The sequence below is a fragment of the Anabrus simplex genome, chromosome 1, assembly GCF_040414725.1.
Source record: "Anabrus simplex isolate iqAnaSimp1 chromosome 1, ASM4041472v1, whole genome shotgun sequence".
NCBI lineage: Eukaryota > Metazoa > Arthropoda > Insecta > Orthoptera > Tettigoniidae > Anabrus > Anabrus simplex.
Window position 1 is genome coordinate 1477322595 of NC_090265.1, and position 13881 is coordinate 1477336475.

Sequence of the window (13881 nt, forward strand, 5' to 3'; positions counted from 1 at the left end):
ACGAATGAACAGTGTGCACACATAAACGGAATAATTACACAGGAGTATTCGCGGCTGTCTGCAGCCTAGTCATTCTAGCTCTGAAACTTTTGAACTGTTAGATCGACACTGTAGTACATTTCGTTAAAAGTGAGAAAATGTGCTGTTTTCATTTTATCGAATATTTCATATGACAACATTGCTTTTTAATACCAATATAAATGGTCCGTTATTGGACATTATAAATTTTCCAGCTAACTCATTCCTGGTTGCCAGCGTTTCGCCCTCGTGTGCTAGGCTGGGCTCATCAGTTGGTACCTAGCACACCTACCAAGACGCTGGCTAGTGCATACCATGGAGGCCATTGCATAGGCTAATTGTAGCCACCGGCAATGCCAATGCACTATGAGAGACTTTCTCATTATCAAAAATTGATGCCTGCTTGGCCTTCAGATAATATAGATGTTGATGCCCATAGGGAATCTGAAATATTTGTTCCGAATGAGTAAATTTATAATACCAACATAAGTGGTCCGTTATTGGACATTATAAATTTTCCAGCTAACTCATTCCTGGTTGCCAGCGTTTCGCCCTCGTGTGCTAGGCTGGGCTCATCAGTTGGTACCTAGCACACCTACCAAGACGCTGGCTAGTGCATACCATGGAGGCCACTGCATGGGCTAATTGTAGCCACCGGCAGTGCCAATGCACTATGAGAGACTGTCTCATTATCAAAAATTGATGCCTGCTTGGCCATCAGATGATATAGATGTTGATTCCCATAGCGAAACGCTGGCAACCAGGAATGAGTTAGCTGGAAAATTTATAATGTCCAATAACGGACCATTTATATTGGTATTATAAATTTACTCATTCGGAACAAATATTTCAGATTCCCTATGGGAATCAACATCTATATCAACATTGCTTTTTATCGCAACATTCATACTGGCGTCATTGTAATGACCTATGTTGACTCTAGTTGGGAAAACTATAAGGACAGTCTTTCTGAGAATTCCGTAGCGAAGCACGGGTTCATCAGCTATTTATTTGATCCAAATAGCATTGCGCTTTACATAATCGCACGGGCACTTGGTGCAATATATTAATCTATGCATTTGCTAAGTAGCCTAATGGCATCTAAATGCATGACTGATTCACACATGCGTTCATACTATTTTCAGCAGGATTATGATGGACCGATCATCGCACATACTTTCCGTGAGGGAATATAGGTGTAATTTTTAGCCTTATAGCCTCGTATAGCTAAAATCGGGCTTTGAGACAATAAGTATTATAAATATATTGTAGTACTGTATTGTGCAAGACATGTAGAATACGCAGTTTTGATCAATTGTATCTCCTGATTTCTCCTGATTTTTCCTGATTTTCATATCAAAATCTCCTGATGTTTGGTTTTGTAAAGTTGGCAGGTATGCAAATGTGAACATAACTGTCAAGGTTTCTTTTTCATTTCCCATTGAAACTTCATAAACATTTTTGAACTTCTTGGAACAATGACGTTTTGATTCTTTGGGCACAGTTGAAAGTGTGTTTCATTTGAATTAAACACTCTTGATGGGTCTTGGAGTATATCAAGCAAATTTTCTGATTTCAAATATGTTTCAATCTCTTTAAACTATCTTCTAATATCTGCTTCACTTACAGTATATTAGCACTAGCCTTCGTTACAGTCTCAGATGTTCTTTCTAATAGGACCGGATATCTCCGAAGGAAAGCTTTGTACCACCCAATTCCTGGTAGGTTATCCTTGTAAGGAGTTCTCCTTTCGTTTGATTTTCATAAATTCCTGCACACTGAGTTGAACATCTTTTCTTCGCCTAGGGAAACCTTTCTTGCTCAAGTCTATTCGCCAGTTAACCAAACTTTCTCTTCATTGTCGGTAAGGATTGGATTGGGACCAAATGTAGACTTAGGTTGTCCTTTAAGGTAACGCTGAAGTGTGGACCTAGGAACACAGAAGTTTCTTGCTGCAGTTTTTATCTTCTCTCCATCGTGTACCGCAGTAACTGCAGCCATGAGTCTTTCTTTTCTACAGGACTGCTTACATTTATTTGGAATTTTGGAGCTGGAATAAAACAAACAAACCTACGGAACTGAAGTAAAAAACTATAGTGAAAGACTTTATGAATAAAAATATATTACATCTTTTGCATTCAGTTAGCCTTATTTATGATGCTTACGCCCTTAAAGTACGTCTTTAGTGGAATAATATCCGCTTAAATAATCTGTTAGGATGATTCTCTTGATAAACTTAACGAAATATAAAAATAAGAGAGAATCACAGCGATGGGCACTGCCAAAATACCATTTTATATGTGTTCTATTGTTAAAATGCATACACTGAGGTCATAGTGAAAACATTGATGAAATAAAAATTTATAATGCTCAAAGGTTCATAAACTACACTGGGGGGCACCCAATGCCCATCACTGATTTCTCAGTTGCAAACAGTCACAGTTATGGGCACTGCGATTTGTAGGTTATTATTAGTTGGTTGAAGTTCAATAAGTATATCAAAACATAATTATAACTCACGATAATGTACTTAAACAGCAGATTCGGAATATATGATAGCATATTTGCTTACCTCCTTAATAACTGGATACACTCTTCTTAACAATTTGATAAGGATTCAGTATCAAACCAAAATGGATTCCACAACACTAACAAACAAATCATGCTTGTGCTCACTGCGTGGCCACAGACCATGGAGATTGCATAGGAATATACCTAAGAGTACTTTTGACACAGAGGAACAAATAATGGATGGATACCGCTGCCAGAAGGCTTACTTTTACATTCCTTGTAGTTACGGTGCCCATTACTATATTAATGCCCATTAGAGGCGGCAAACTATCGATAGTAATCGCCATCGAGATTTTCCGATATTATGAGCCCTACTATCGATAGCAATCGATAGTTTTCAAAAAGTGGAACGAATCATATCATTATGCATGAAAATAAAACATTCATTGAACACAATCCACAAAAAAATCAGTAGGAATTACAACTATTTCATTCTATGTAATTTCTGAAATTCAAATCGGAGTCACTCGTAAATCTTTTTAGCGGCACGTCCGAGACATTCTCGAGCCGCACGCGCTTGCCCATAACGTGACCGCCCGAGAAATTCTCGTTCAGCTGCAGTGTTCATTTTTGCGATCGCCCGACATTTTCTCGTGTACAGTAATATATTTGGAAAACTGTTTTACAGCATTCTCAACGGATGGCAGAAGAGTTTTCAATTGCTTTCGTGAAGCCTTTGGCGGAAAATTTGCCTTATTTTCTTTCGCCTATACGTTATACAATCTCTGACTCGCCAGCTGTCAAGGTAAACAGAAATGGCGAGCGCGAAACGGAAGAAATGTTTGTCTGACGACAAAATAAGTGTGAAAAATAAGCCATTATCAGGGTTGCCACCGGGAAAAATATTTTCGTACTAAATTTTCCCCTAAAAAATTACTAGATATGGAAAAAGTACTAAATATTTATTAACAATGGAATAGGGGTATTCATAAAGGAAGTAAGTTATATAAATCAAAGTATACTTATCAAAAATACACATTTAATAAATGAGAACAGAACCTACCGGTTTTCATCTTCATATTTTACTCTTCTCTTAATCCTTGGAAAACAATGCCAAAGCAATAAACTGTTTTGAAATGTGAAAATTATGTGCAGACGAATGTTTTAGTTTCTCCTTTGTCAGAAGGAGCCCATTCATCACACAGGATTGGAGTTTGTTTCTCAACTTGGTCTTATTTTGAGATGGGCACTATCGACTGATAACTATCGAACTAGTCGATAGTTTAAACTATCGTAACAGTCGACTACTTTAAAAAACTAGTCGACTGAATTCAGTCGCATTCCCGTCACGGATCTCCCGCGTTTTGCTCTCCAGTCAGCACTACTAAACAAGTCGACTGAATTCAGTCGCACTCCCGTCACAGCGAATGGAACTATCGGTTTATGGTCACTTCGGACATGTAATTTATAATATGTTAACTTTATAAGTACCTACTTAATATGGCGATTTTCTCTTGTCGTTTATGTGCTCTTTATTTCGTTGCATATTTGTTTATATTAATTACGTTATTCATTTATCATAACTATAATAATAATCTAGAAAATACAGTAGTACAATAGTGTGTTTGGCTATTCTCATATATATCTTGATTGTGTACTAGCCTACAGCAACAAGTTTTACATATTAATGTTAGCATTGTTTAGGAATAGAGCCTCATTGTCGTCTTTCTACGTTTCACTGTCCATTTAGCACCAAGAAAGGCCATTCGTATGATGTTGGTTCGTATTAAGGGCATCTCTATATTTGTTAGCCCCGTGTACGGACGAGTGCGTAAACCGGATTTTAATCTGCGCAACTGTGAATTCCTCGATAGTGTGATTATATAATCCGGGATTGGGGTATGTGCCCAAGGTTCAGTACTATTGTGGCATTTGCCAGGAATGAATGTAGAAACCCCCATGGAAAACTGGTATCCGCTGTCCGTGAATGGAATACGGAACTGGGATATCCAGGTGGTGCAGCTTCTTATTCCTAATGTGGAGCGGAGTGGACTTCTCAGCTGCGAACCTGGGTCCCTTTGAATAAATTTGTAAGTCACTCAATATAACATTAATTTTTTTCTAATGGGTGTCTATACAAGTGATTTCTAATTATTGGTAAATTGCGTTAAATTGAGTCAAATTCGTAAAATTACGACTCTCCACTTTTGATACGGAGAGTTTCGACTGGAAACATTCGAATATTTTTCATGGAATGACTACTTGCGTGATATGAATACTTTCATTCGACTGAAATCATTCGACTGTTCAGTCTTCTCAACAGGAAGTAATGAATACTTTTGTTCGACTGAAAACATTCGACTATTCAGTCGATAGTTCGAAGGGACTATCGCCCGAGTAGTCGATAGTGGTTTTCAGTCGATAGTGCCCATCTCTAGTCTTATTGGTAGTAACAGCAGAAAAAAACCGTTCTGTTGCATCAGAAGAATGTAGTGTAATAGGTTCCTAACTCTCTTACTAAATTTATAAACATATAAAAGTGTATTTAACTTGGAAAATATGAATATCTGCATTTAACATGAAAATTATGAAAATTAACATTCATTAAATAAAATACACAATCGTCGAACCCTGGACTCACACTTACTTCTTACCTGCTTACTTACACATACGTTATTTGAAGGGCGCCAGCTAACACTCAGTGCAGCAATAATAGAATGAGAATCTTGACTATCTCTAGGGTGTGGGGTAATAAGCTTACTTTTGACAACATACCATATAAGTTCTGGGAAAAGGAGATTGGCGTTCGGTTTCCCCATTAAATTTGAGGTTATCTAATTCTGTCATTGAAATAAAACTATGAATTCGTTTGATAGAACAAAATATATTCTTTAAATAATATATAAAAAATAGTGAGTCTTGTTGCGATAAAACAGATGAGAATATGAAATTATGACATTGCAACTGAAAGAAACTAGGCATGAATTTGAATTCTTCTTGACCGGACATTTAACAATTTATACGAAATATTTCCCTCACTGATTCACTTGACTGTACCTTCAACACTTTGAGTGTAATTACGACGTATTCCTTAAATCTGGTGTTAACTGTAGATGTGTCACGCCTAATCTGGGAATGTAACCATGTGACTGCTTCTTCTCCATATCATATGACCTCTTTGTAAGTCTGTATGGTATTACTTCTTTGCAAGTGTGTCCATCAGTTCACCATCCACTTCTTCTCTCTATATCTTCCGTTTAACTATTGACTCCCGTTGACTGACTGAGGCCACTCCATCTTCGTTCACTCCCCTTCACTGTGCAGCTTCCGTTTAACTAATGACTGTTCACTTATCTATTTTGACTTCTTCACTGTACTGCTTCCGTTAAATAATGACTGACGCTACAAGATGTAGCCACCTTTTATAGACGTTAGTTGACACAGCTACTGTTACGTCGAACCCGAAAATCTACCCGATAAAACGGAATTCGTCTGATAGTCACACAGGTGATGACTTTTATTATTTTTCACAAACTTAAAACTTTATTTACATCGTTATTTCTCGTACAAATACAGAAAACTGTTCTCAAAACCAAAGAGTACAAAATCTGGTGAGTGCATTCCACTTAGTCTCTGGATGTAACATACCTCCCACCTTTTGGTTTTCTTTATTCCCGTTACCAGAAAACCAAAATGAACCAATAAAATAATCTGACAGTCATTTCACCTTCACAGTTTAACAAGACAAGAACTTATCACAAAACTTAAGTCCTATATCGTGCAGGGAGTTTCACCAAACGTCCACTTTTCGTTTTCACTTCATCTTTTACAGCAGAAATAACACTTTCTTGCTCATTATCTCCATCATCTTCCACGTGTAAGGTATCCTGCGATGAAGTAATCTCCAGTGGGTACAAACGTTGAATGGGCCTGATGATGTCCCGTCCAGCAGTCTGCACTCGAACCACTCTTGTGTTACCATCTTTACCAGGAAACATCTCAATCACTTTACCCAAAGGCCAATCGAGTCTTTTCCTTTGATCAGAGCCTACTAACACAATGTCACCAATCTTTAGCATGCTTCGACACTTTCCTTTAACTTGCGGATGTACTAAAAGGCTCAGGTAATCATCACGGAACCTTTTCCTCAATTCCTCCCGTAAACGCTGCAGGTACTTGGCCCGTCTTCTGAGATCAGTCTTGTCAAGGCAATCCAGATCAGGGACTCCAATCGACCGGTTGTCCTGCAGGAACATTGCAGGAGTCAGTGGCACTAAGTCGCTTGGATCCTCAGACAGGTACGTCAAAGGCCTAGAATTTACCACAGACTCCACATCGCATAAGACAGTCAAAGCCTCTTCGTAGGTGAGAGAGGCTCTTCCCAATGTCCTCTTCAACAACTTCTTGACCATTTGAATGATCCTCTCCCACCATCCACCCCACCAAGCAGCCGTGGGTGGAATGAATTTCCACTGGATCCTCCTTGAAGATGTTTCCTCTTCTATCTTATGCCAGTCCAAAGAGTCAAAGGAATTCACAGCTCCTGTGAAGTTGGTCCCATTGTCACTGTATATAACTCTGGGTCGTCCCCGCCTTGCAATAAATCGTCTAAGTCCTTGAAGAAATGCTTCTGTAGAAAGGTTTAACACCAGATCAATATGTACAGCTCGATACACAGCACAAGTAAACAACAAAATCCAAGCTTTCTCTCCACCCCTTAAAATCAGCGGCCCAGCAAGATCAACCCCACTGACCTCGAAGACGGACGAATCCTTCACTCTATCTTCTGGCAATGGAGCAGGTTCTACATCAATTTTCTTTGACTCAAATCGTCGACATTTGACACATTTTGTGATCACCCTTCGTACTGTCTTCCGACCTCTTAAGATCCAGTATTCTTCCCTTAATATTCTAAGTAACACCCCAACACCCGCATGAGAATATTGTATGTGGTAGTCTCTGATTAGAATCTCTACAAGTTTGTGACTGGAAGGCAGAAGAATGGGATATTTAAAATTTTCCTCATCTTCTCTTTGAACAATTTTAGTCTTCAGCCTCAGAAGACCATCTTGGTCCACAAAGGTGCAAAGGGAGTTCAGTCGTCGTCTTTCAGTTTCGTCCAGAATCCTTGTCTGGACAAGACGCAGGAGTCTTCTCTCCGCCTGTGCTAGTTCTGAAGTAGAGAGATCACCCCCGCTTTCACAACTGCTACGTTTCAATGATTTTCCAACAAATCGCAGCATCCATCCTATGAGCCTGACAATTTGAAAAACTTGGAAAATCTTCTTAAGTACCAGGCATCTCCATTCTCCGCTGAGGAATTGATCAGTGATGGAGATATTTTTCTTCTCTCTTGTTTGATGATGTCATCATCCACGTTGACTTCTGATGTCGGCCATTCCCCTTCTGCCAACTTCAACCAGTGGGGCCCCTCCCACCATTTGGAGTCTATCAGGACTTCTACGGAACAGCCTCGAGATGGAAGGTCAGCTGGATTCTGCTCCCCAGGAACATGCCTCCAGTCTTCTTGTCTTGTCAGAGATCTAATCTCCTTCACTCGATTGTTCACAAATACTCCCCACGACTCATCTCTCTTGATCCAATACAATGCCGCTGAAGAGTCCGTCCAATAAAACTCGGAGATGTTCAAGTTCAGACTTTCTCTGACCAAGTTTGCTAGTCGACTACCAATACAGCATGCCAGGAGCTCCAATCGCGGCATTGAAATTTCCTTCAGTGGTGAAACTCTTGTCTTTGCCATGACCAGCTGAACAGAAACAATCCCTTCAGTACCGGCACAGCTTTGTATGAAGACAGCTGCAGCATAAGCACTCCGACTGGCATCACAAAATGTATGTAAACTCCAGGTTTGTTCAGACCTGCTTACTACGAAATGTCTCGGTATTTTCACTTCAGAAAGTCGCCAAACTTCAGCTTCCCATTTTCTAAACTTCTTCTGTACATCCTCTGGCAATGGATCATCCCACCCCATCTTCGAATTCCAGCTATCCTGAATGAGAAGTTTAGGGAATAAGGTCAGAGGACATGAAAAACCAATGGGATCAAAAATCCTCTGAGCAGATGACAAGATTTTTCTTCGTGTAACACATCCAGTCTCATTTTGAGGCCTCACATCACAGTACAATACATCTTCTTCCTTGTCCCATAATAATCCAAGAACAGGAGAAATCTTCTCAAACGTATTCTCTTTTCCCCTTGAGGTGTATTCCCAGCCACGTAGTTCAAATCTGGCTCCTGAAAGTAGTTTCATAGATTTCTCAACAAATTGGGTCGTATCCTCCTCTGTATGAAGGGATGTTACGCAGTTGTCGACATAGAATGAGCTTTTTAATAGTTGTGCTGTTTCTTGCAGTTCAGGAGGGCTGTTTTCTAAATGGAGATCGAGAACAGCACCCAACAAGAATGGACTACACTTGAGCCCAAATACAACTCGTCGATGTCGGAATATCTTGAATTTCTTCATGGAAGAATCCTCCCACCATAGGAATCTCAAGAAATCTCTGTCTGAAGGAGCAATAGAAATTTGCAGAAAGGCCCTTTTTATGTCCGAAATTACTCCAATTTCACGACGGCGAAACCTGATCAGAATAGGTGGAATTTGTTCCAGCAGATTTGGTCCTTTCTCCAGGCACTCATTCAGAGATGGACTTTCCTTCCCCCTGCAAGAAGCATCAAATACGGGTCTTAACGGTGTGGTTGAATTTTCTTTGAATACACATCTGTGAGGTAAATAGTGACATTTATTCTCAAGGTCTAGAAAGGGTACCTCTTCAATCACCCCTTCTTGAAGCCAATCCTGAAACACAACATTGTATTCCTGATACTTGTTGCTACTCAACAGTTTGTTAGTTGTCGTCCTGCACCTCTTCTCAGCAATTTCCAAATTGTCGCGGAGCTCCTCAGATACCTCATTCCATGGTAGATGGACTTCGTAACGGCCTTCCTCGTCGATTGAGACAGTCTTCTTAAAATGATCCAAGGTAGCCATTTCTATTTCTTTCTTCGATGTCTTCTCAGCAGGATCTCTAATTCCCAGGGTGTCCAACTTCCATAAATCAGTGATTGCAGTGTTCAAAGTCAACATCGACGATACCACCATACTGGATGAGTCTGAGAGACTGTTCAGAGATAGCCTCCCCATAACAACCCACCCAAGTCGAGTCTCAACAGCCACTGGTCCACATTCCATGCTTTTTATTCTTCCAGTGAGAAGTGTTCCGTAGGTGTCCGCTCCTAAAAGAAGTTCAGTTTCAGGCGTCCCTTCTCCAGAATCAGAGAGAAAGATTCTATTTTTTTCGAGTTCTTTCATCCAAGGACCACTTTGGATTCTAGGGACAGTACCACAAATAATCGGTTGATCCAATACAGGGATCTTACATGTGTACCTGCCATCTAAACTGCTCAACTGTATTTGATAATTAAAATGTAGATACCGGTACTCTTTTGATTCAGTTCCTCCAAACAGAGCATGAATCATGTTTTCAGATCCCGACGGTTCCAGTCCGATGGTATCTACCAGTTTCTTTAATATGTATGATCGTTGTGATCCACTATCTATGAGTGCTCTTACTACCCGATCCCCTTTTATTCCTGTGATCTTCACCAACAAGGTCTGCAGAAGAACATCCTGACTACAGTTTTGGTTACCCAAGGTAGCACTGGCACCTTCCTTTTCGTCTTGTGTTTCTTCCACATTTTCCTTGGAAATATTTGAAGGTAATGTTGGGCACATTAGAATAACATGTTTCTTTCCACAGAAGTGACACAGTACATTACCCTTACAGATCTTGGCAACATGACCAGGTTTCAAGCACTGAAAACAATACCCTGCTTTCATCAAAATATTCTTTCTTTCCACTAGAGTCATCTTCTGTGCCCTGAAGCACTCTTTGCTCTCATGAGATTTTCTGCAGAATACACATACATTTCCAAGATCTTTAATGTCTCCTGTGAACAGACTACTAGCAGTGGCCATGTTTTCCACTTCGTTTAACCTAGGTTTCTGCTTTGTAGGCTTCTGATTTGCTGTATTAAATCCTCCTTGGGCAAGTGCTACCCTCTGTTCACCTTCCACTTCATTCTTTAGTTGCGAGAGTTTGTCACAGTATAAATCCTCGGTAGAGTCACTAACAGGGTGATGGACAGAATTTCTAAGCCATATTCTCAGCAGGTCTTCTGGTAGAGATGACTCAACTAACGGAAACAAGAATGCTGCGTACTTGTCAGCAGTCATGCCCAGAGATTCAAGGGATCGAAGGTGGGATTCTAAGCGATCATAGAGCTTTAGGAGAGTTAGTCTTTGTGTTGAAGAAACATTTTGAATCACAAGTCCAAGTAGTTCACGAACATAAAATTCTACGAGTAATTCTTCTTTTCCAAATCTACTTTTAAGGCACTGAACTGCACTATCATAATTTTTAGCTGTTGGAGGGAAACTAGTTACCACCTCCCTAGCTCTACTTCCTTCAACAGTACATTGGATCAAATATTGAAATTTATCTTCCTTTTCTATGTCTGAGTCGTCATGAATTCGACGAAACTGACTCCAAAACCCTAACCAGTCCCTAACCTCTCCGGAAAATTTTCGAAGTTCGATTTTCGGCAGTTTGAGCTTTTTCTGTGAGAAACCTACGAAACCATCACTCGATATTTGATTTCCTTCATTGGTACGTTGTGTTAATACAACACACTCCATTCTCTGACGAGCTTCATCTACTTTATCACGATATTCATTCACTTTGTCGTATTCATTTGTGTATCGTTCTTCGTCACTGTCGTCGAGAAGCACTTCTAATATTTTCTCATCAGCATCCTTGAGTTCATTTTCTAGTCGTTCTAGTTTAGTGAACTGCAATCTTACCTTGTTGGGGTCTGTTTCCGCCATCACCGCATCGTATGTTTTCGTGAACATCGCACGTATTGGTTTTCGCGATTTAGTCAACTTATCCATTTCAAATTACTGCTTTGTTCACGTCCTGTCACGGTCGCCACTAATGTTACGTCGAACCCGAAAATCTACCCGATAAAACGGAATTCGTCTGATAGTCACACAGGTGATGACTTTTATTATTTTCCACAAACTTAAAACTTTATTTACATCGTTATTTCTCGTACAAATACAAAAAACTGTTCTCAAAACCAAAGAGTACAAAATCTGGTGAGTGCATTCCACTTAGTCTCTGGATGTAACAGCTACGTAATCTCCAGAAATAACAATGACATACTCCCACAACGCCTCAAACTGTTGCATGTACTGGTGAAATCCCCTGGGGCGGCTGAGTCTCTGAGCGCATTGCTAAAAGCTCACGATGACGTAGCCATGACGTAGCAATGACTTGGCAGAATAGCCAGCATTATTGCACAATGTAACGATGCCATATCCAACATCTGATATATAACAATTCTCACTGTACATGTATTGAGTGTTATTTTACACACACGTATATATGCATACATCTAAGTACAATCCTGCAAGCTACAAGCATTGCAAAATTGAATTGAATACGAATTATAACAAAATAACAGTAATCTCACAGATAAAATAATAATAATACGGACATAATTAATAATAACAATAATAATAATAATAATAATAATAATAATAATAATAATAATAATAATAAAATACAGATATTACCTTGTAACGGGATTTGAACTGTTACAGTAGTAAACATAAAATTCGTCAAATTTGGAAAGGTGTAGTCGCCTACAGGATTTTTAATTTCAAAAACACCGGGCGAATTGGCTGTGCGGTTAGAGGCGCGCACCTGTGAGTTTGCATCCGGGAGATAGTGGGTTCGAACCCCATTGTCGGCAGCCCTGAAGATGGTTTTCCGTGGTTTCCCATTTTCACACCCTGCTGAAAATCTTTTAAGTTTCTGTGGACTTAGTTAACCACTATTTCCTATCTAATTTCATTAACACTTTCTGTAATTACAGTCGGGAAATATATAGCTAACGGGATTATACTGATGAAACTGCCACCTCATTAGTAATTTTCCAGGTTCGCCATGTACAGATTTCTTAAAATAGGATCATGAAAATCCACCGTCCAAAAAATCTGTTTACAAACTTCAACATGGCTCTGAAGCTTCTTATCAATTTCTTTCTTGTTCTTTTGCTGCACTAGAAGAGTTTATAGGCTACTCTACCCCCGTAAAAGGTACTAGATTTCCATAAAAAGAACTAATGTACTAAAAATGATCAAGAAGTACTAAATCTAGTACTAAAGTACTAAAGGTGGCAACCCTGGCCATTATGGAAAAAGAAACTATCGTTGACTGTCGATAGTAGGCAACTATCGATGTCAGACGATAGTGGTCGCTATCGATAGTTTTCTGCCTCTAATGCCCATCACTGTATGGTTTACCCTATATATGTTATTAGTATGTATGTATGTTCAGTCCGTCAGTGATGCCGCTGGTGGGGTCCTCAACAGCTCTGCCATCAGCTGTCATAGATGGCCTAGGCATCACTGAAGAGGCATACTGGGGAAATGAGGAGTGAGGTAGTTTCCCGTTGCTTTCCTCACCGAGCCAGAGTTGCTATTACATATCAGTCTGCCAAGCCCACTGTAATGCATACACCAACCGGACCGGCCCTATGAGCAACATTTTCACACCATTCATAGCAGGGACTGGCTGCATAAGGATTGGCATTACTAGCATTGCTCATACCTCAGTCACTTTGATATTGTCAAAGCCAAGGATAAGACAGAGACAAATCTATGAAAGTAACAAAATTGATCTGGCCTATACCAGAAGACATAGTACACTGTAAACACTAGGTCCTGCCAGCAAAGGCGGATGATATTAGTGGCCGTATCTTAATGAAAATTGGTATGAAAAGTCTAAAATTAAGTTGCTATAATATAGCCCTTAAATAATTGTATTCACGCTAAGAAAAAAAGGTAGTTTAGGGGAAGGCCTAAAATTTAATTCTCAAATATTTATGTTATTAATGAAAATCAGTATGCCAAGTCGGGGAATAAGTAGCTATAATCTAGGCCATAAATAATTGTATTCACGCTGAGTGAAAGTGTAGTTTAGGGGAAGGCCTAAAATTTAATTCTCAAATATTTGTTATTAATGGTCGTATTGTTAATACTACATAACTAAAGTTATATAGTATTAAATTTCCGATCACTTATGTCTTATACATTGTTACCATACTGGCTATGATCACAGAGATATTCATGAATTTGGATATTTGTTACTAAGTCTATATCAGCGCTGAGTCATGAGAAAATCGGTGAAGAGAATTTAATTAAAATTGGTATGTAAAGTCAGAGAATACAAACTACAGTCTACGCTATAAATCATTTTATAAGGC